Raw genomic sequence first — 20,004 nt, forward strand, 5'->3', positions numbered from 1 at the left:
GAAATTCATCAATATCCTCTGACCCATCCGTGACAAAATGTCGACGACACTCCTCAATGACGGAAATAAGACCGAAACCTTCACGGTCAAGATTGGAGTCAAGCAGGGATGTGTCGTCATCACCACTCTTTTCTCCACTTTCATCACTACCATCATTCACCTTGTCAAGAACAAGCTTCCCACTGGAGTGGACATTGTAGACAGAATGGATAGAAAGCATTTCAACCTCGACTAATTGAAATTCAAGAGGAAATCCACACTCACATTGCTCGTGGAACATCAGTACGTGGATGGCATGACCATCTCTATTCTCCCAGAAGAGAATCTCCAAGCCATGACTTGACACTTTCACGGAAGCATCCCGAAGAATCATTCTCAGCCTCAACCTCAAGAAGGCTGAAGTCCTTTACCAACCCTCCCCAGAGCAAGATCTGGCCTCTTGCTCCATCACCATCAATGGTGAAATCTTACCAAATGTGAAACATTTCCCCTACCTGCCGAGCCACCTCTCATCTAAAGCTGACATTGATGTGGAGATCCAACATTGTATTCAATCCGTGAGTGCCTCCTTTGGATTCCTAAGGACGGGAGTCTTTGATGTCCACGACATCCGTGCTGACACCAAGATCCTCATGTTCAACGCACTCGTCCTCCAAGCTCTTCTACATGGTTCAGAAAACTGGACTACTTACAGACACCACCTCAAGTCCCTGGAGAGGGAGAGGTACCTTTAATGTTGTCTGAGACAGATTCTCTGCACCAGCTGGGAGAACAGGAATACTAACATCAGCATCCTAGAAACAACAAGAAAACCCAGCAGCAAGGCCATGATCATCTGAAATCCAACTTGCTGGGCCGGCCATGCGCTGAGGATATCACAGTCCCGACTGCCAAAACAAATCCTTGCCCAGCTCAAGGAAGGATCCCAAGCAAGAGGAGAAAGGGGAAAGCCCGAGAAAGGAATACCAGCGATCTAGAGTTCAAGGTCTGATCACACCTCCCGGAAACACCTGCCAAGTGTGCGGTTGAAGATGTGGGTCTGGGATTGGGTTCATCCAAAACACAAGAACCCACAGAACCCATGACCAGTGACTAGTGTTTCTTAGTAAGAAATCTAACAACACCAGGTTAAAGTCCAACAGGTTGATTTGGAATCACTCGCTTTCGGAGAGTCGCTCCTTCATCAGGTGACACCGAAAGCCAGTGATCCCAAATCAACCTGTTGGACTTTAACCTGGCGTTCTAAACCTTCTTACTGTGCCCACCCCAGTCCAACGCCGGCATCTCCACATTAAGACCATAGGAGCAGAATTAGGCCTCTCTGCCCATCGAGTCTGCTCCGCCATTCAATCACGGCTGATATTTTCTCATCCCCATTCTCCTGCCTTCTCCCCATAACCCCTGATCCCCTTAGTGTTTCTTAGGTGGACAATCATACTTGTTAGTGAGTGATTGCCGAAGACGGGGCCGATAGACCAAACATGAAATAAAGGACTGAGTTGTCATCACTGCCGAGAGACTTGTCCTCTGGAAATGCACTGCCACCATTTTTTAAGTGTGCCTCCTCCTTGGCAGCATGCATACCAAAAAATGCACCCATCAATGCCCGCCATGCTGTTGTAAGCATTGTTGAAGCAGGAAGTGTTTGTCGCACCATTCTGGGTTTAAGGGGAAAATCAAGTCAGATTAAACACTGATTTATGAAAGTGCTCATTCATATTCTACGCACAGTGATGGGGGTGTGGAGGAGGCTTTCGATGGATAATCACCTTGACTGGAGTGTGAATGAAAGAATTGGGAAATCATTTGCGTTCGACCTGTACCAGTGAGCGCATCAGCAGTAACTACGACAACATGGGCAGCAATGAACTGTTACATTCCACATCCCAGCCAGACACACTCGCCCCCCCTACCCTCACAACCCCTGTAAAATGCATGTGGCGTCCTAAAAAGCAGCGTCAAATTATCGAAAGGTAATTGCTGCTGTTCTGGATATTCCAGGAGTGCAGAAATGAGTGAAAATAGACAAAGGTTTCTGGTATCTGCTCCCCAACTGTGAAGTGTTGGCAGACCACAAGCAATCCTTCATTGCAGCCCCAGGGTAAAGCAAAGCTCAGCGAGACCAACTTGACAGCTCCTGCATTCCACAAGTTACGGCAGCTTTGAAAATTAGGTCTTATGTCCCAAAGGTACAATAACATTTGTCTCCTTTTTCTTTTCAAACGCTCCTTCACTTCATGGCTCCCAGTGCTTCCTCTCACCAATGAAGCTTTGAATGCCAGCTGGGAGGCCGGGCTGATTATGGGTTGCAGATGTCTCTCCAATGAGGTCACCCTTCAGAACTTTTTGTTTCCTTCCCCCCTCCCCCAAATTTTCTCTCCATTCATCCAGAAGGCTCTCGGCAGAGTACGGTTTCACAGGGTAATAATAGCTGTTCTATTTCTCCACTGACACCTTGTTGGCAAGTGCGGGCAGGTTTCCTGAACCCTGGATGTTGTGTTACTGCTGCTTTTATTTGGTGACTCAAAGAGAAGAATTATTAGATGGAGGGAGAGCAAAATAGAGCACTGAGCTATCCCTCTTGGCTGAAGGACGGTGCTGGTGTCTGGAAGCTCACACAAGTGTCTATCATTTCTGTGTATCCTGCATCTTAGCCATGCACTGAGGTAAACAACAAGCAATTTTTATCGACTCAATTCCATCTCTTTAACTCACCCGGCCATCCCATTTAAAAAAATAAAATAAATTTAGAGTACCCCAATTATTTTTTTCCAATTAAGAGGCAATTTAGCGTGGCCAATCCACCTACCCTGCACATGTTTGGGTTGTGGGGGTGAGACCCATGCAGACACGGGGAGAACGTGCAAACTCCAAATGGACAGTGACCCAGGGCCAGGATTGAACCCGGCTGCTCAGCGCCGTAGGCAGCAGTGCTAACCACTGTGTCACCGTGCCACCCTCGCTCAAACCATTATGTCCTGCTTCATTTACTGTGATGGCAGCAGCATCAGGAGCACTTAGCAATAATTTCTGCATAGGAACCTAGGACTTCGGAACTGGGGTTGCCCATTTGACCCTTCAATATTGCTCTGTCATTCGGTAAGATCAAGGCTGTTCTGATTGTCACCGTAATTCTATTTTCCTGCCTGCCCCCTACAACCCTTGGACTCACTTGTCTATCCAAAATCCATCTAACGCAACCTTGAAAAAATTCAATGATCCAGCCTCCACTGCACTCTGCGGAAGAGAGTCCCACACCCTCTTGGAGAAATAATTCTCCTCATTAAAATGGAGACTACTTATTCTGAAACTCTGTCCCCGAGTTTTAGTCTCCCCACAAGAAGAAACATGCCCCTAGTGTCCATGTGAAGTCCCATGAGGATCTGATATGTTTCAATGAGATCACCTCTCAATCTTCTTAACTCCAATGGAGGTGGACCCAATCTGCACAACCTTTCTGCACAATAAAAGCCCTTCATCCCAGAAATGAGTCATGGAAATCTTCTCTGAACTGCTTCTAAATCAACTACATCCTTTTTCAAGTAAGGAGATCAAAACTGTGCACAGATATGGGCTAATATTCTCCGGCCGTTTGCAGGTGGTGATTTTCCGGTACCGCCTGCAGCGGATCCCAGGCCCATGCCTTTCCCGGCGACGTGAGGGGGCTTCAATGGGCATTCCCATTGACAGCGGCGGGAGCAGAGAATCTGCCGCCAGCGAATGGCGTGCCGTCTCCCTCCGCTGAGAAACACGCGGCAGGGAGGACGGTAAATCCCACCCACAATCTCATCAACATAAGAACTAGGAACAGGAGTAGGCCATCTGGCCCCTCGAGCCTGCTCCGCCATTCAATGAGATCATGGCTGATCTTTGTGGACTCAGCTCCACTCTCCGGCCCGTACACCATATCCCCGAATCCCTTTATTCTTTAGAAAGGTATCTATCTTTTTCTTAAAAATGTTTAAAGAAGGAGCCTCAACTGCTTCGCTGGGCAAGGAATTCCAGAGATTCACAACCCTTTGGGTGAAGAAGTTCCTCCTAAACTCGGTCCTAAATCTACTTCCCCTTATTTTGAGGCTATGCCCCCTAGTTCTGCTTTCCCCGACCAGTGGAAACAACCTGCTCGCATCTATCCTATCTATTCCCTTCATAATTTTATATGTTTCAATATGTTTTATAATGTTTCTAAACTCCAATGAGTACAGTCCCAGTCTACTCAACCTCTCGTCATAATCTAATCCCCTCAACTCTGGGATTAACCTAGTGAATCTCCACTGCGCACCCTCCAGTGCCAGTATGTCCTTTCTCCAGTGCCAATATGTCCTTTCTCAGGTAAGGAGACCAAAACGGAACACAATACTCCAGATGTGGCCTCACCAACACCTTATACAATTGCAGCATAACCTCACTAGTCTTGAACTCCATCCCTCTAGCAATGAAAGACAAAACTCGATTAGCCTTCTTAATCACCTGTTGCACCTGCACACCAACTTTTTGCGACTCGTGCACCAGCACACCCAGGTCCCTCTGCACAGCAGCATGTTTTAACATCTTACCGTTTAAATAATAATCCATTCTGCTGTTATTCCTCCTAAAATGGATAGCCTCACACGTGGCAACATTGAATTCCATCTGCCAGACCCTAGCCCATTCACCTAACCTATCCAAATCCTTCTGCAGACTTCCGGTATCCTCTGCACTTTTTGCTTTACCACTCATCTTAGTGTCGTCTGCAAACTTTGACACATTGCACTTGGTCCCCAACTCCAAATCATCTATGTAAATTGTGAACAACTGCGGGCCCAACACTGATCCTTGAGGGACCCCACTAGTTACAGGTTGCCAACCAGAGAAACACCCATTTATCCCCACTCTCTGCTTTCTGTTAGTTAACCAATCCTCTACCCATGCTACCACTTTACCCTCAATGTCATGCATCTTTAGTTTATGCAGCAACCTTTTGTGTGGCACCTTGTAAAAGCTTTCTGGAAATCCAGATATACCACATCCATTGGCTCCCCGTTATCTACTGCACTGGTAACGTCCTCAAAAAATTCTACAAATTAGTCAGACACGACCTACCCTTTATGAACCCATGCTGCGTCTGCCCAATGGGACAATTTCCCTCCAGGTGCCCCGCTATTTCCTCCTTAATAATAGATTCCAGCATTTTCCCTACAACCGAAGTTAAGCTTACCGGCCTATAATTACCCGCTTTCTGCCGACCTCCTTTTTTTAAACAGTGGTGTCACGTTTGCTACTTTCCAATCCTCTGGGACCACCCCAGAGTCTAGTGAATTTTGATAAATTATCACTAATGTGTTTACAATTTCCCTAGCCATCTCTTTTAACACTCTGGGATGCATCCCATCAGGGCCAGGAGACTTGTCTACCTTTAGCCCCATTAGCTTGCCCAATACTGCCTCCTTAGTGATTACAATCATCTCAAGGTCCTCACCTATCATATCTTTATTTCCATCAGTCACTGGCATGTTATTTGTGTCTTCCACTGTGAAGACTGACCCAAAAAACCTGTTCAGCTCCTCAGCCATTTCCCCATCTCCTATTATTAAATCTCCCTTCTCATCTTCCAAAGGACCAATATTTACCTTAGCCACTCTTTTTTGTCTTATATATTTGTAGAAGCTTTTACTATCTGCTTTTATGTTCTGAGCAAGTTTACTTTCACAGTCTACCTTACTCTTCTTTATAGCTTTTTTAGTAGCTTTCTGTTGTGCCCTAAAGACTTCCCAGTCCTCTAGTCTCCCACTAATTTTTGCCACTTTGTATATTTTTTTCTTCAATTTGATACTCTCCCTCACCTCCTTAGATACCCATGGTCGATTTTCCCCCTTTCTACCGTCTTTCTTTTTTGTCGGTATGAACCTTTTCTGAACACTGTGAAAGATCGCTCGGAAGGTTCTCCACTGTTCCTCAACTGCTTCACCATGAAGTCTTCACTCCCAGTCTACCTTAGGGCTAGTTCTTCTCTCATCCCATTGTAATCGCCTTTGTTTAAGCACAAAACACTAGTGTTTGATTTTACCTTGTCATCCTCCAACTGTATTTTAAATTCCACCATATTGTGGTCGCTCCTTCCAAGAGGATCCCGAACTATGAGATCATTAATCAATCCTACCTCATTACACAGGACCAGATCTAAGACCGCTTGTTCCCTTGTAGGTTCCATTACATACTGTTCCAGGAAATTATCCCGGACACATTCTATAAACTCCTCCTCAAGGCTGCCTTTACCAACCTGGTTAAACCAATCGACATGCAGATTAAAATCTCCCATGATAACCGCTGTACCATTTCTACATGCATCCGTTATTTCTTTGCTTATTGCCTGCCCTACCATCCTGTTACTATTTGGTGGCCTATAGACTACTCCTATCAGTGACCTTTTCGCCTTACTATTCCTGATTTCCACCCAAATTGATTCAACCTTGTCCTCCATAGCACCAATATCATCCCTTACTATTGCCCGGATGCCATCCTTAAACATCAAAGCTACACCACCGCCCTTACCGTCCATTCTATGTTTGATACCCTTGGGTATTTAACTCCCAGTCGTGACCATCTTTTAACCATGTTTCAGTAATGGCCACTAAATCATAGTCATTCACGATGATTTGCGCCATCAACTCATTCACCTTATTCTGTATACTACGAGCATTCAGGTAAAGTACACTTATGCTGTTTTTTATGTCTTTGTTATGAATCCTAACACCTTGATCAGTAACTTTTCGCAAATTATTTTTCCTCTTACCCTTTCTCCTAATTTTCCTTGTCTTTGAACCCATATCTCTACATAATAACCTGTCACGTAACCTACTGCCTTGCTCTCCATTAACCATTATACTGTCCAGAGCTTTACCCTTCCCTTCCCCCCAACTTGCTAGTTTAAAGTCCTTGTGACCAACCTATTTATCCTATTCGCTAGAACACTGGTCCCAGAATGGTTCAGGTGAAGACCGTCCCAACGGTACAGGTCCATCCTGCCCCAGTACTGATGCCAATGCTCCATGAAATGGAATCCCTCTTTCCCGCACCACTCCTTTAGCCACGTGTTAACTTCCCTAATTTTCTTAACCCTATGCCAATTGGCACGTGGCTCGGGTAGTAATCCAGAGATTATAACCCTGGAGGACCTGTTCTTTAATTTAGTCCCTGGTGTTTGATAATCCCCAAACAGGTCCTTCTTTCCTAGTCTTACCTATGTTGTTAGTCCCAGCGTGGACCACAACAACTGGATCCTCCCCCTCCCTCTCCAAAATCCTTTCAAGCCAATCAGAGATGTCCCTCACCCTGGCACCGGGCAGGCAACATACCATGCGGGACTCACGATCTGGCTTACAAAGGATGCCATCAATCCCCCTAATTATAGAATCCCCTACAATTACCACTTGCCTTTTTGCTCCCCCCTCTTGAGGCCCTGCACATGTACATAGATCCCTGAAAGTTGCCACCCAGGTTGAGGGGGTTGTTAAGAAGGGTGTGTTAGCTTTTATTGGTAGAGGGATTGAGTTTCGGAGCCATGAGGTCATGTTGCAGCTGTACATAACTCTGGTGCGGCCGCATTTGGAGTATTGCGTACAATTCTGGTTGCCGCATTATAGGAAGGATGTGGAAGCATTGGAAATGTTGCAGAGGAGATTTACCAGAATGTTGCCTGGTATGGAGGGAAGATCTTATGAGGAAAGGCTGAGGGACTTGAGGCTGTTTTCATTAGAGAGAAGAAGGTTAAGAGGTGACTTAATTGAGGCATACAAGATGATCAGAGGATTGAATAGGGTGGACAGTGAGAGCCTTCTTCCTCGGATGGTGATGTCTAGGACGAGGGGACATAGCTTTAAATTTTGGGGGAGATAGATATAAGACAGATGTCAGAGGTATGTTCTTTACTCAGAGAGTAGTAAGGGCGTGGAATGCCCTGCCTGCAACAGTAGTGGACTCGCCAACACTAAGGGCATTCAAATGGTCATTGGATAGACATATGGACGATAAGTGAATAGTGTAGATGGGCTTTAGAGTGGTTTCGCAGGTCGGCGCAACATCGAGGGCCGAAGGACCTGTACTGCGCTGTAATGTTCTATGTTCTATGTACAGCTTCAGCAAAACTTCGCTGCTTCTGTATTCCATTCCCCTTGTAATAAACACCAACGTTCAACTTGCCTCCCTAATCCCTGGCTGCCGCTCCATGCTAACAGTTTGTGATTCCTGTACCAGGGCAAGGAGATCCCTCTGCATCACTGAGTTCTCCAATCTCCCACCATTTAAAATAGTAGACTGCTTTGCTACTCTGCCGACCCAAGTGGACAGGTTCATATTTTCCCACCTGGTGACTCACCACCACTTTCTCAAAAGCAATTCGGGACGGGCAATAAATGCTGGCCAAGTCAGCAATGCCCACATCCCATGAAAGAATTTCAAAAAAATTACACTCCTATTTTTGCTCACTCACTACACCCATCTATATCTATATTCCGTACCATATAAGCTAATACAAAGCAGGTAAAATGAACTTAACAATTGTTAAATGCTTTATGTGCAGCACAGAAACAAATTGCATGGCATTCATATAATTTTACATTCAGCCCACTGCTCCTGTCCCAACTCTCTGAAAGATTTATCCCTTTGACCCATTTCCCTGCATCCTTTGACATTTTCCTTCTTGAACCGTTCGGGCGGCAGGGTGGCACTGCTGCCACACAGCTCCAGGGGCCCGGGTTCGATTCCGGCCTAGAGTGACTGACTGTGTGGAGTCTGCACGTTCTCCCCGTGTCTGCTTGGGTTTCTTCCGGGTGCTCCAGTTTCCTCCCACAGTCCAAAGATGTGCAGGTTAGGTGGATTGGCCATGCTAAATTGCCCCTCTCGTGTCTTAAGGTTAGTTGGGGTTGGGGGGTTGCCGCCGGATGGGCGGGTAGGATGCTCTTTCAGAGGGTTGGTGCAGACTCGATGGGCCAAATGGCCTCCTTCTGCACTGTAGGGATTCTATGATTCTCAAATTGATTCATCAAATTCTCTCTTAAGTGTTGTGATTGACTTGGCTTCAATAACCACTTGCCGTAACGTATTCCATATTTTAAACACTTCACATGAGAACGTTTATTCTAACAATTCCCTCGTTGCTTTTACTAAAGATTTTTGTTAGCCCTTTGTTAACAACTCGACAATGAAAATAATGATTCATTATTCATCCTCTCAAAATTTTTGAAAACTTTGTTAAATCGCCCCCTAACCTTGACTCTCCAGACATTGTATGTAAGTCTTTCACTGTAGCCGACAATTTAATGAATCAAAATCAAACTGAGATGTATCCTAGTCTCTCCACTGATCGGAGCTTATGCTCAAATCTTCTGTGGGAACCATTTGCCTACCAAACAAATGTTCCAGAAGTATAAGTAGAACACCGCTCAGTGGGGTAAGAGTGCGCAAGTTTCTGCTGGAGCGAGCTCTTAACCACTTGGGCTGGTTTAGCTCAGTGGGCTAGACGGCTGGTTTGGAATGCAGAACAAGGCCAGCAGCGCGGGTTCAATTCCTGTACCGGCTTACCCGAACAGGCGCCGGAATGTGGCGACTCGGGGCTTTTCACGGTAACTTCATGCTTGCGACAATTAAAGATTATTATTATTACTTGTCTCTGATAATTCTATTCCATTATTCCACATATTGCCTCCGTGAAGGTTGTTTTAGCTCCTCGGTCTTTCCGGATGTGTTGGTGGGAGTGAGGCGGCAGCCAGGGATTAAAATCAAGTCCGGAACTGCTGATATTTGGAAGGCCAACAGAAAAGGTTCTGCTAAATACAGCATTTATTTGTCACACTGGATCGTTGTTTGGGTCAACTGGGAGAAAGGACAATACCAATTTGACTGTGTGTCTTAGCTGCCGAAGAATCGTCTCCTGTCATTGCTGGGTGGATTTTAAACCTGCCCCCCCCCCCCCCCCCCCCCCACCCCACAATGGCCTACACACCCAGGAGCCTACGTGGAAGCTCCTGGCCCATTTTATCAGCCGGGCGTCTTGCCAATATTCGAGCACCCACCTGAAACTGGCCAAATGAAAGGCGGTCAGCCGGGCAGCTTTGTGTCAGTCAGAATCGCAGCTGGCACCAATGTGGGTGAAGGAGGATGCAAGAGGGGTGAGTAGAAGAGGCCCTTTCCTTCTGACACCTGTTTCCAATGTTCTGCTCAGTAACATGTTAAAATGCCATTGGGGTCCTATGGATGTCTTAGGCCATATGTACATTGACTGTATGAAGTAGGCCTTTGTCAAAATGTCGGCAGGAAGGAATTGAGTGGGAATCGGACGCTAAGGCTTTGGCATGGCTATTTTGACCACAAGCCTGTCCCATTCTGACAGGGTAAATTAAACATTTTCCCTCACCAGATTATTTTCAAATGTCTGTAGCAGACATGGCAACTCAGGGAATACCATCAACTGAAGGCTCATCAGCCAGTGTCCCGGACTATGGGTGCAATTTTGTGCCCTCCCTTGTGGTGCGTTTGGCGGTTGGAGAGGGTGGCAGAGGTTGGAGAGGGGCTGGTTTAGCACACTGGGCTAAATCGCTGGCTTTTAAAGCAGACCAACGCAGGCCAGCAGCACGGTTCAATTCCCGTACCAGCCTCCCCGAACAGGTGCCGGAATGTGGCGACTAGGGGCTTTTCACAGTAACTTCATTGAAGCCTACTTGTGGCAATAAGCGATTTTCACGTCATTTCATTTCAATCAGGTGGGAAGGTGGGGATTGTGGACGCCACCACCCTCCTGCCTCTGACGCAATGGCATGCAGGCCCATGGGCAACCTTCCTGTCCTGCTGCCAATTGAGGCCCCGAAGCGGTTTCCCATTGTGGGGCAGCCCCACGCTGTCGGGAAACCCCCGGGCTCCGGCATAACGGAGAATCACGCCGGCGGAGAATCGCGGCTTTAATGTCTACTTAAGAGCTTCATCCCGCCAAAGTCTATATTAACGCAGCGGCAGGTCGGACATTTGTCATGCAGTGAGAGCTGCAATGCATTTGGGCTTCCAAGGCACTCTGTTCCTGATCAAGCACAAATATGGTGTTCATGATCAATAAGAGGATTTTTGGTTAATATGAAGATCAGGGGTTACGGGGAAAAGGCAGGAGAATGGGGATGAGGAACATGTCAGCCATGATTGAATGGCGGAGCAGACTCGATGGGCCAAATGGCCTAATTCTGCTCCGATATCTTACGAACTTATGATCGAGTGACCTGACATGAGAAATAGCGAGTGGGGCATCCAGATCATCGGGTGGGTGTCGTACCGACAGCAGCCACTGCCTTCCCAGTGGCACTGTTGGTAACAGAAAAGCTTCCAGCTTCGGATTAGTCAGAAGCTCTCCGCAGGGAGGGGTCTTCTGCTCCCTATCCCCTCCCGCCCAGGAACTTGATACTTGGGGAAAGCCCATCACTGACCTGATGATGACTCACTTGACACAAGATCAGGTGGACCTTCATGAAAAGAGGTGATGCAGGCAACTCACCGGCTCTTTAGCCATTGGTCTAGCCTCTGCAAGGTTCCACTCTACACCTCTTGCACAGGTATACAGGCCTACCTGGAAGTGTGACAAAAGGTGAGAGTCAAGGATTCAATTAATTTTGGAAACGTAAATGTTTTGTCGATGGGACTTTGGATGGATTGGATTGGTTTATTGTCACGTGTACCGAGGTGCAGTGAAAAGTATTTTTCTGCGAGCAGCTCAACAGATCATTAAGTACATGAGAAGAAAAGGGAATAAAAGAAAATACATAATAGGGCAACACAACATATACAATGTAACTACATAAGCACTGGCATTGGATGAAGCATACAGGGTGTAGTGTTAATGAGGTCAGTCCATAAGAGGGTCAACTTTGATGTCAAACTCGCGGTGGACTCCCTGTCGGCGGATCCTGCATTCTGCCAGCAGCCCAGCCCAGCCCCCCAAAGTGTTTCCCGATGGCGTGGGGTGGCCACAGTGGGAAACCCCATCGGCCGGCTGACGGAACGGAGGGTCCCGCTGCCGGCGAGGGCGCACCACGCAGGAAATCGCGGCTGGCGGACCAGAGTATCCCGTCCGTGGCCTATGCTTTTGCACAATTCCAAAATCTTTGCTCGGAACACACAACATTCGAAAGTGGAGAAAAATCACGGGCTGATTTTATGTGATGGAAATCACGTGCATTCGGAACGTAGGAACGGGAGGAGGCCATTCAGCCCCTCAAGCCCGTTCTGTTCTTCGATGAGATCGTACCTGACTGATCTGTATTCCATTTACCTGCCTGGGCTCCATACCCTTGATAGAAAGCTATTGATCCCCAGAATTGAAAATGCCTATAGTGCCTGCAGCCCCCAGACATCTGGTGTAAAGTGTTCCAGATTTCCACTCCCCTTTCGGTGAAAATTGGGTTTTCTGCAGAGAGCTTTCCGTATCCAACATGATTAGCTAGTACATCTGTACTTTCTGTATTCTGGTTTGTTCCTAGTTTAATACCTTATATTAAAAACAGACAAAACGACCGGCGAGATCCGCACATCACGTTGGGACTTTGATCCAATTGTGTGTGAGGATCTCGTCACATGACTCCCATTACAATGTATTTACTTTTGAAGTCTTTTAAAAGGTTAACTCGTGGTTCAGTTATTTTCAGCCCAATAAATTTCATTCTAAGCACCAGTGCAACCCTGCCCAGACAAGGTCAACTTCGACCGATCTTATGAATCTCCTTGATCATAGTCAATCAGATGACAAGACTTCAACCTTGCACTCCTGCACAGTGCCGTAAGTGGGGGCACTGATTATTGTTTTTTTTAAAGGGAAGCTGCTGCTCTCTGTCAATCATCTGCAAGTACTGCCATGCCCAAGTCTGAAACTCCTACAACGCACTTCTGCACCTACCCAAAGTCAATAACTAGAAACATGTGCAGAGCTATAATTTATTTAAGATTGAAACTTTGAATCATATTTTTGACATTTTATGGTGATTTCGCAGGCACAGTTTATGAGTTTATAAAACGGCACAGTCGCAGAGTTCGGCGTTAGGATGGCCTTTGGGACTCATTTCAGATAGTGTCGATGCGTGGGGATCGGGATTGCTGGCTATCATTGCTCGTTTGATGGCAAAGCGTGCTTGTGATTAATAAGTGTGTGAGTGCTGAACGCAAACACCTCCATTCCAACCCGAAGGCCAAGTGGCTTTTTAGCCTCGGTAGCAGCGCGCAGAGGGGTGAGGGCTCCAAAGATAGGTAAAAGAAACTTTTAAGGCGGTGACCGGAAATCAGCCCCAGCTACCCTTCTCTCGTAAGATAGGCCAAGTTCGGATCTGTCCCAAGCAGATCACAACAGACTGGACTGCACATCGCCGACAATGGGTGTTAGAGCTTGTGCAGCATTGTTCCGGGAGTCACCCACTGTAGCCTCAGCAAGAATACTTACACGAGCCCCAGCGAAATGGTGTAAATGGTAATATACATAATCTCCCTGGGTTCCTGCCAAAGACAGGGAGAGAGTTTGGATGAACCACCATTCTAGCACCAGTGACTTGATTCACAGTTCAAGGGTTAAAAAGGTGAGTGTGTTGTCTATCAATGCATGATTCGTTGCACTAAATATTGGCTTGAGAGGGAACTCATCTGATCCTGCCATAGTCCAGCTCTCCCCTTCATTCCGGACTTCCCAGTGACACCGCTCTCTCCTCAGGCTCCCAGTTTCCTTCCAACAGGGCTTGTGACACAACCAGTGTGCATTAAAAGGAAAATAATCCATTTATTCAGTCACTGAGGATGGGTCTTATGCGCAGGTCAGATTTCCTTCCCTCCCTCCCTCCGAATTTATGGATAGAAATTTTGTTTCATAAAATATTTTTATTCTCCTTTTTCACATTTATCATATTTACACCAAGAATTAACAATAACAACAAATCCAATGGCAATCCCCAAACCAACTATCCCCTTATCCCACCCAATCTCAAAGAGCTCCCAACATTTTGATTACAAAACACCAATGAAAAGGAATCATCATTAATTTATACATTCCAACCCCCCCCCCCCCCCCCGCCGCCCCCGCCGCCCCCAATGTTCAATGTCATCCAATTCATGAAAATGCATGATGAACAAGGCCCATGAGTTGTAGAACCCTTCCATCCTCCCCCTCAACTCGAACTTTACTTACTCGAGTGTTAGGAACTCCAGCAGATCCCCCCCCGTCACGCTGAGGCATAGGGTGGAGAAACCAACCTCCACCCCCACAGAATCTGCCTTCAGGCAATCAGCGAGGCAAAGGCTAAGAAATCTGTCTCCTCACCCGCTTCCAACCCCGGCCCATCCGGCACCCCGAATATGGCTTCTAGGGGGCCTGATTCGAGTCTCACGTGTACCACCTTTGAGGTTACCCTAAATACCTCCCTCCAATACCCCTCCAGCTTTGGGCAGGACCAAAACATATGAACGTGGTTTGCGGGGCCTGCCGCACAGTGTTCACAAACATCCTCCACCCCCTCAAAAGGTCGGCTGATCTTCGTCCTTGTGAGGTGTGCCCTATACACCACCTTCAGCTGTATCAGCCCCAACCTCACACATGAAGTTGACGCATTCACCCTCTGTTACACCTCACACCACAAGCCCTTCTCCATGACCACACCCAACTCTTCCTCCCACTTTGCCTTAATCACATCCATTGACACCTTATCTTCTCTCAAAATAACCCCATAGATCGCCAACACCACCCCTTTCTCCAACCTCCCCACCATCAATATCTCTTCCAACAGTGTGGGAGCCAGGGGGAATAGAAAGTTTTTTGACAAATGAACATACAGTATTTAAAATTATTTACATTCACAATACGGAGGCACTCAAACTTTGAAAGACCGGAAACAAAAAAATTATGAACCTGCTGACAGTTTTCCATGCATTAGAAATGAACTAGTGACCCGTTCTTTAATTTTGTCACTTACTTGCATTACTGCATTATTAGTTCTTGCAAGACATTGCTTTCTGGAATGTCGTCTCAGCTGTCTGTATTCAGAACGAAGTCTCGTCTTTTGAAAAGCTATGCTTGAAGTAGTCTGCCATAGAAATAGCAGCAATGAATAACTAAGACAATTAGGGCAGTCCCTGACCAGATTGCGGTCATGACCCCAGTTTCGCTGGGGGAATTTAATGTGTAGTTACTAGGAATTCCAAAACAGCAATAAGAGTCCTTCCCATTTTTGCTGTTCCCCACTTCCATTTCCATGGGTTAATTATTCCCTTGCAGCAAGCTGATCTTTTTCCCATTTGGCGTGAGGTCTGCAGATTCAAGGCAGCAGTCTGCAATGCAGGCTCCAATTGGATGAAGTTTGCAAAACAATGTTAATGTGTTTCACTCAACCATATGCTGAAGGCCAATTTGGGGCTTTGCCTTTGACCTGTTACTCTACTTGCAGGCTCTTCCATCAGCGTAATGAGGGATTCATTCAATCATGTTTGAATGACTTGCACTGTCTACTACAGCATCCCAGCGGATAAACTCCCCAGGTTCCACAGGCTACCAAATTTGATAAACTGAAAACAATCTGATTAACTTCAGCATCTAAGATTCCAATGGTTCAACTGAAACTGATGAAAGGTTTCCTCTTTAAAAATAATGTTCCGTTGAGATTAACTGGTCTATGGAGCCTGCACATTTCTCATTGCAACATGCTGGCTTTCGTGTGTTTATCTGTTGAACATATTTCCGTTGAGCTGATTTAAGCAGACAGCAGCCACGCTGATCCAACTCCACTGGCAAAACCCATAGGCTGGGGAACTGGGATTTTCAAAGGAAAAGATAGTGACCAGAGCTAAACAAATGACTCAATGGTGGCTTGTGCACTTCCTCAACTGGCCATCACTAAACAGACATGCTTATAGAACATTGGCGATGTGGGTTTATGAATGTGCTGTCAAGTTATTGGAGCAATTTGTGGAGTAATTACTGAAAGTGTCCTTAATGTATCCCCAACACTCGCTATGCAGGGATGTTTCCTATCATTATTAAGTAAAGACTAGAAACTGCAGGAAATGCCATTAGGCATTAGGTAGTACAGTAGGTAGCACTGTTGCTTCACAGCTCTAGGGTCCCAGATTCGATTCCTGGCTTGGGTCACTGTCTGTGTGGAGTCTGCACGTTCTCCCTGTGTCTGCGTGGGTTTCCTCCGGGTGCTCCGGTTTCCTCCCACAAATTCCAAAAGATGTGCTGTAATTTGGACATTGTGAATTCTCCCTCTGTGTACCTGAACAGGCTTAGGAATGTGGTGACTGTCATGATATCCACATCAGCATATCATGGTGCAATCACACACACACTGATGGACAGGCAGTTGGACCAACCAGCACACACATAACATCGCAGCCAATCACCAGTGAGAGCACACGCACTATAAAACAGGGAACACCGCAGTTCCCGCTCATTCTACCAGGAGATAGCTCAGAGCACAGAGCTCACAGCGTGCCACTCAGACATACACCATGTGCTGAGTGCCTCAGTAAGATAGTGATAGGGCTGGGTCCACAGGTTAGCTGGTGAAGCACGTACCCAAGCCAGCAGTTAGTTGTTACAGTTGTTTAGACAATAAAACAGAGTTGTACCATCTACAGTCGTGTTGGATCATTTGTGCATCAGAACACCCAACACGACAGTGACGAGGGGCTTTTCACAGTAACTTCATTGCAGTGTTAATGTAAGCCTACTTGTGACAATAAATAATATTATTATACTCAGCAGATCAGGCAGGAGGTGTGGAGAGGACAAAAGAGTTAACATTTCAGGTCTATGGTCTTTAATTGTAACTGAGTATTTCCATTTCACTTCACCAGCTAATTTACTAAATTGTTCATCAGAGCACCCATCACTCTTCAAGTGCATTCACTATACTCTTTGTCAGAGTGTTCACTCTATGCTTCAGCACATGTATTCTCTCCACTCTCCTGCAAGCTTTAGTTTTTGTATTGTATTGTTTTTGCAAGCGCTAACATATCTTGCCGGAAACCAAATTCTTCCAGCTCAATGCAATACAGAACAGTTGATGATATCTACAAAGGGTAAATTGTCAGCCTGTCACCCAAGCATGAATCTAGCATTGTCAATTAACTGTCCATTATGGAGTCTACCCGGGTTTCATTTCATTGGAATTAGCGCTGATGGATTATATAATGGATCGCGAAATGGCCTCTTTTCGATACATAAAGTTCTAAGCCTTTAGAATACAATAAAGTAGAATTTGTACAGTGAAGAAGGAGGCCATTAGGCCCATCAATCTGCACCGACCCTCTGAAAGAGCGCCGTACCTAGGCTGACTCCCCCACCTAACCTGTACATCCGTGAACACTAAGGGGCAATTAAACATGGCCAATCCACCTAACCTGCACATCTTTGGACTGTGGGAGCAAACCGGAGCACCCGGAGGAAACCCATGCAGACATGGGGAGTACGTGCAAACTCCACATAGACAATCACCCGAGGCCGGAATTGAACCCGGGTCCCTGGTGTTTTGAGGCAGCAGTGCTAACCACCGTGTCACCAGGCCGCCTCAGATATGGAAAATAGGGAATTTATGTATTAAATGACTTAGAACATAAGAACTAGAAGGAGTAGGCCATCTGGCCCCTCGAGCCTGCTCCACCATTCAATGAGATCTTGGCTGATCTTTTGTGGTCTCAGCTCCACTTTCCAGCCCGAACACCATAACCCTTAATCCCTTTATTCTTCAAAAAACTATCTATCTTTATATTGAAAACATTTAGTGAAGGAGCCTCTACTGCTTCACTGGGCAAGGAATTCCATAGATTCACAACCCTTTGGGTGAAGAAGTTCCTCCTAAACTCAGTCCTAAATCTACTTCCCCTTATTTTGAGGCTATGCCCCCTAGTTCTGCTTTCACCCGCCAGTGGAAACAACCTGCCCGCATCTATCCTATCTATTCCCTTCATAATCTTATATGTTTCTATAAGATCCCCCCTCATCCTTCTAAATTCCAACGAGTACAGTCCCAGTTTACTCAACCTCTCCTCGTAATCCAACCCCTTCATCTCTGGGATTAACCTAGTGAATCTCCTCTGCACACCCTCCAGTGCCAGTACGTCCTTTCTCAAGTAAGGAGACCAAAACTGAACACAATACTCCAGGTGTGGCCTCACTAACACCTTATACAATTGCAGCACAACCCCCCCTAGTCTTAAACTCCATCCCTCTAGCAATGAAGGACAACATTCCATTTGCCTTCTTAATCACCTGTTGCACCTGAAAACCAACTTTCTGCGACTCATGCACTAGCACACCCAGGTCTCTCTGCACAGCAGCATGTTTTAATATTTTATCATTTAAATAATAATCCCTTTTGCTGTTATTCCTACCAAAATGGATTACCATCTGCCAGACCCTAGCCCATTCACTTAGCCTATCCAAATCCCTCTGCAGACTTCCAGTATCCTCTGCACTTTTTGCTTTACCACTTATCTTAGTGTCGTCTGCAAACTTGGACACATTGCCCTTGGTCCCCAACTCCAAATCATCTATGTAAATTGTGAACAGTTGTGGGCCCAACACTGATCCCTGAGGGACACCACTAGCTACTGATTGCCAACCAGAGAAACACCCATTAATCCCCACTCTTTGCTTTCTATTAATTAACCAATCCTCTATCCATGCTACTACTTTCCCCTTAATGCCATGCATCTTTATCTTATGCAACAACCTTTTGTGTGGCACCTTGTCAAAGGCTTTCTGGAAATCCAGATATACCACATCCATTGGCTCCCCGTTATCTACCGCACTGTTAATGTCCTCAAAAAATTCCACTAAATTAGTTAGGCACGACCTGCCCTTTATGAATCCATGCTGCACCTGTCCAATGGGACAATTTCCATCCAGATGCCTTGCTATTTCTTCCTTGATGATAGATTCCAGCATCTTCCCTACTACCGAAGTTAAGCTCACTGGCCTATAATTACCCGCTTTCTACCTACCTCTTTTTTAAACAGTGGTGTCACGTTTGCTAATTTCCAATCCGCCGGGACCACCCCAGAGTCATAGATTACATAGATTACATAGAACATACAGTGCAGAAGGAGGCCATTCGGCCCATCGAGTCTGCACCGACCCACATTAATCCCTCACTTCCACCTTATCCCCGCAACCCAATAACCCCTCCCAACCCTTATGGACACTACGGGTAATTTAGCATGGCCAATCCACCTAACCTGCACGTCTTTGGACTGTGGGAGGAAACCGGAGCACCCGGAGGAAACCCACGCACACACGGGGAGAACGTGCAAACTCCACACAGACAGTGACCCAGCGGGGAATCGAACCTGGGACCCTGGCGCTGTGAAGCCACAGTGCTAATCACTTGTGCTACCGTGCTGCCCAGTCGAGTGAAGTTTGGTAAATTATCACTAGTGCATTTGCAATTTCCCTAGCCATCTCTTTCAGCACTCTGGGATGCATTCCATCAGGTCCAGGAGACTTGTCTACCTTTAGCCCCATTAGCTTGCCGATCACTACCTCCTTGGTGATATCAATCCTCTCAAGGTCCTCACCTGTCATAGCCTCATTTCCATCAGTCACTGGCATGTTATTTGTGTCTTCCACTGTGAAGACCGACCCAAAAAACCTGTTCAGTTCCTCAGCCATTTCCTCATCTCCCATTATTAAATCTCCCTTCGCATCCTCTAAAGGACCAATATTTACCTTAGCCACTCTTTTTTGTTTTATATATTTGTAGAAACTTTTACTATCTGTTTTTATATTCTGAGCAAGTTTACTCTCATAATCTATCTTACTCTTTATAGCTTTTTTAGTAGCTTTCTGTTGCCCCCTAAAGATTTCCCAGTCCTCTAGTCTCCCACTGATCTTTGCTACTTTGTATGTTTTTTCCTTCAATTTGATACTCTCCCTTATTTCCTTAGATATCCACGGTCGATTTTCCCTCTTTTTACCGTCCTTCCTTTTTGTTGGTATAAACCTTTGCTGGGCACTGT

At 46.1% G+C, this 20,004-nt stretch overlaps 1 long non-coding RNA gene across 2 annotated transcripts in view; it reads left to right on the forward strand.

Moving 5' to 3' along the window:
* LOC140426057 (uncharacterized) overlaps positions 1 to 20,004 on the forward strand; it is a 137,182-nt gene that overhangs the window by 18,778 nt on the left and 98,400 nt on the right. The window contains exon 1 of one of the 2 annotated variants that reach the window (XR_011948116.1): positions 13,261 to 13,577. The exons of the other annotated variant lie outside the window; for it this stretch is intronic. This is a non-coding gene — a long non-coding RNA (uncharacterized lncRNA). Of the gene's footprint in view, positions 1 to 13,260; positions 13,578 to 20,004 lie in introns of those variants that run through there. 2 annotated transcript variants of the gene reach the window in all.

Source organism: Scyliorhinus torazame, chromosome 7 (assembly GCF_047496885.1).
Source record: "Scyliorhinus torazame isolate Kashiwa2021f chromosome 7, sScyTor2.1, whole genome shotgun sequence".
NCBI lineage: Eukaryota > Metazoa > Chordata > Chondrichthyes > Carcharhiniformes > Scyliorhinidae > Scyliorhinus > Scyliorhinus torazame.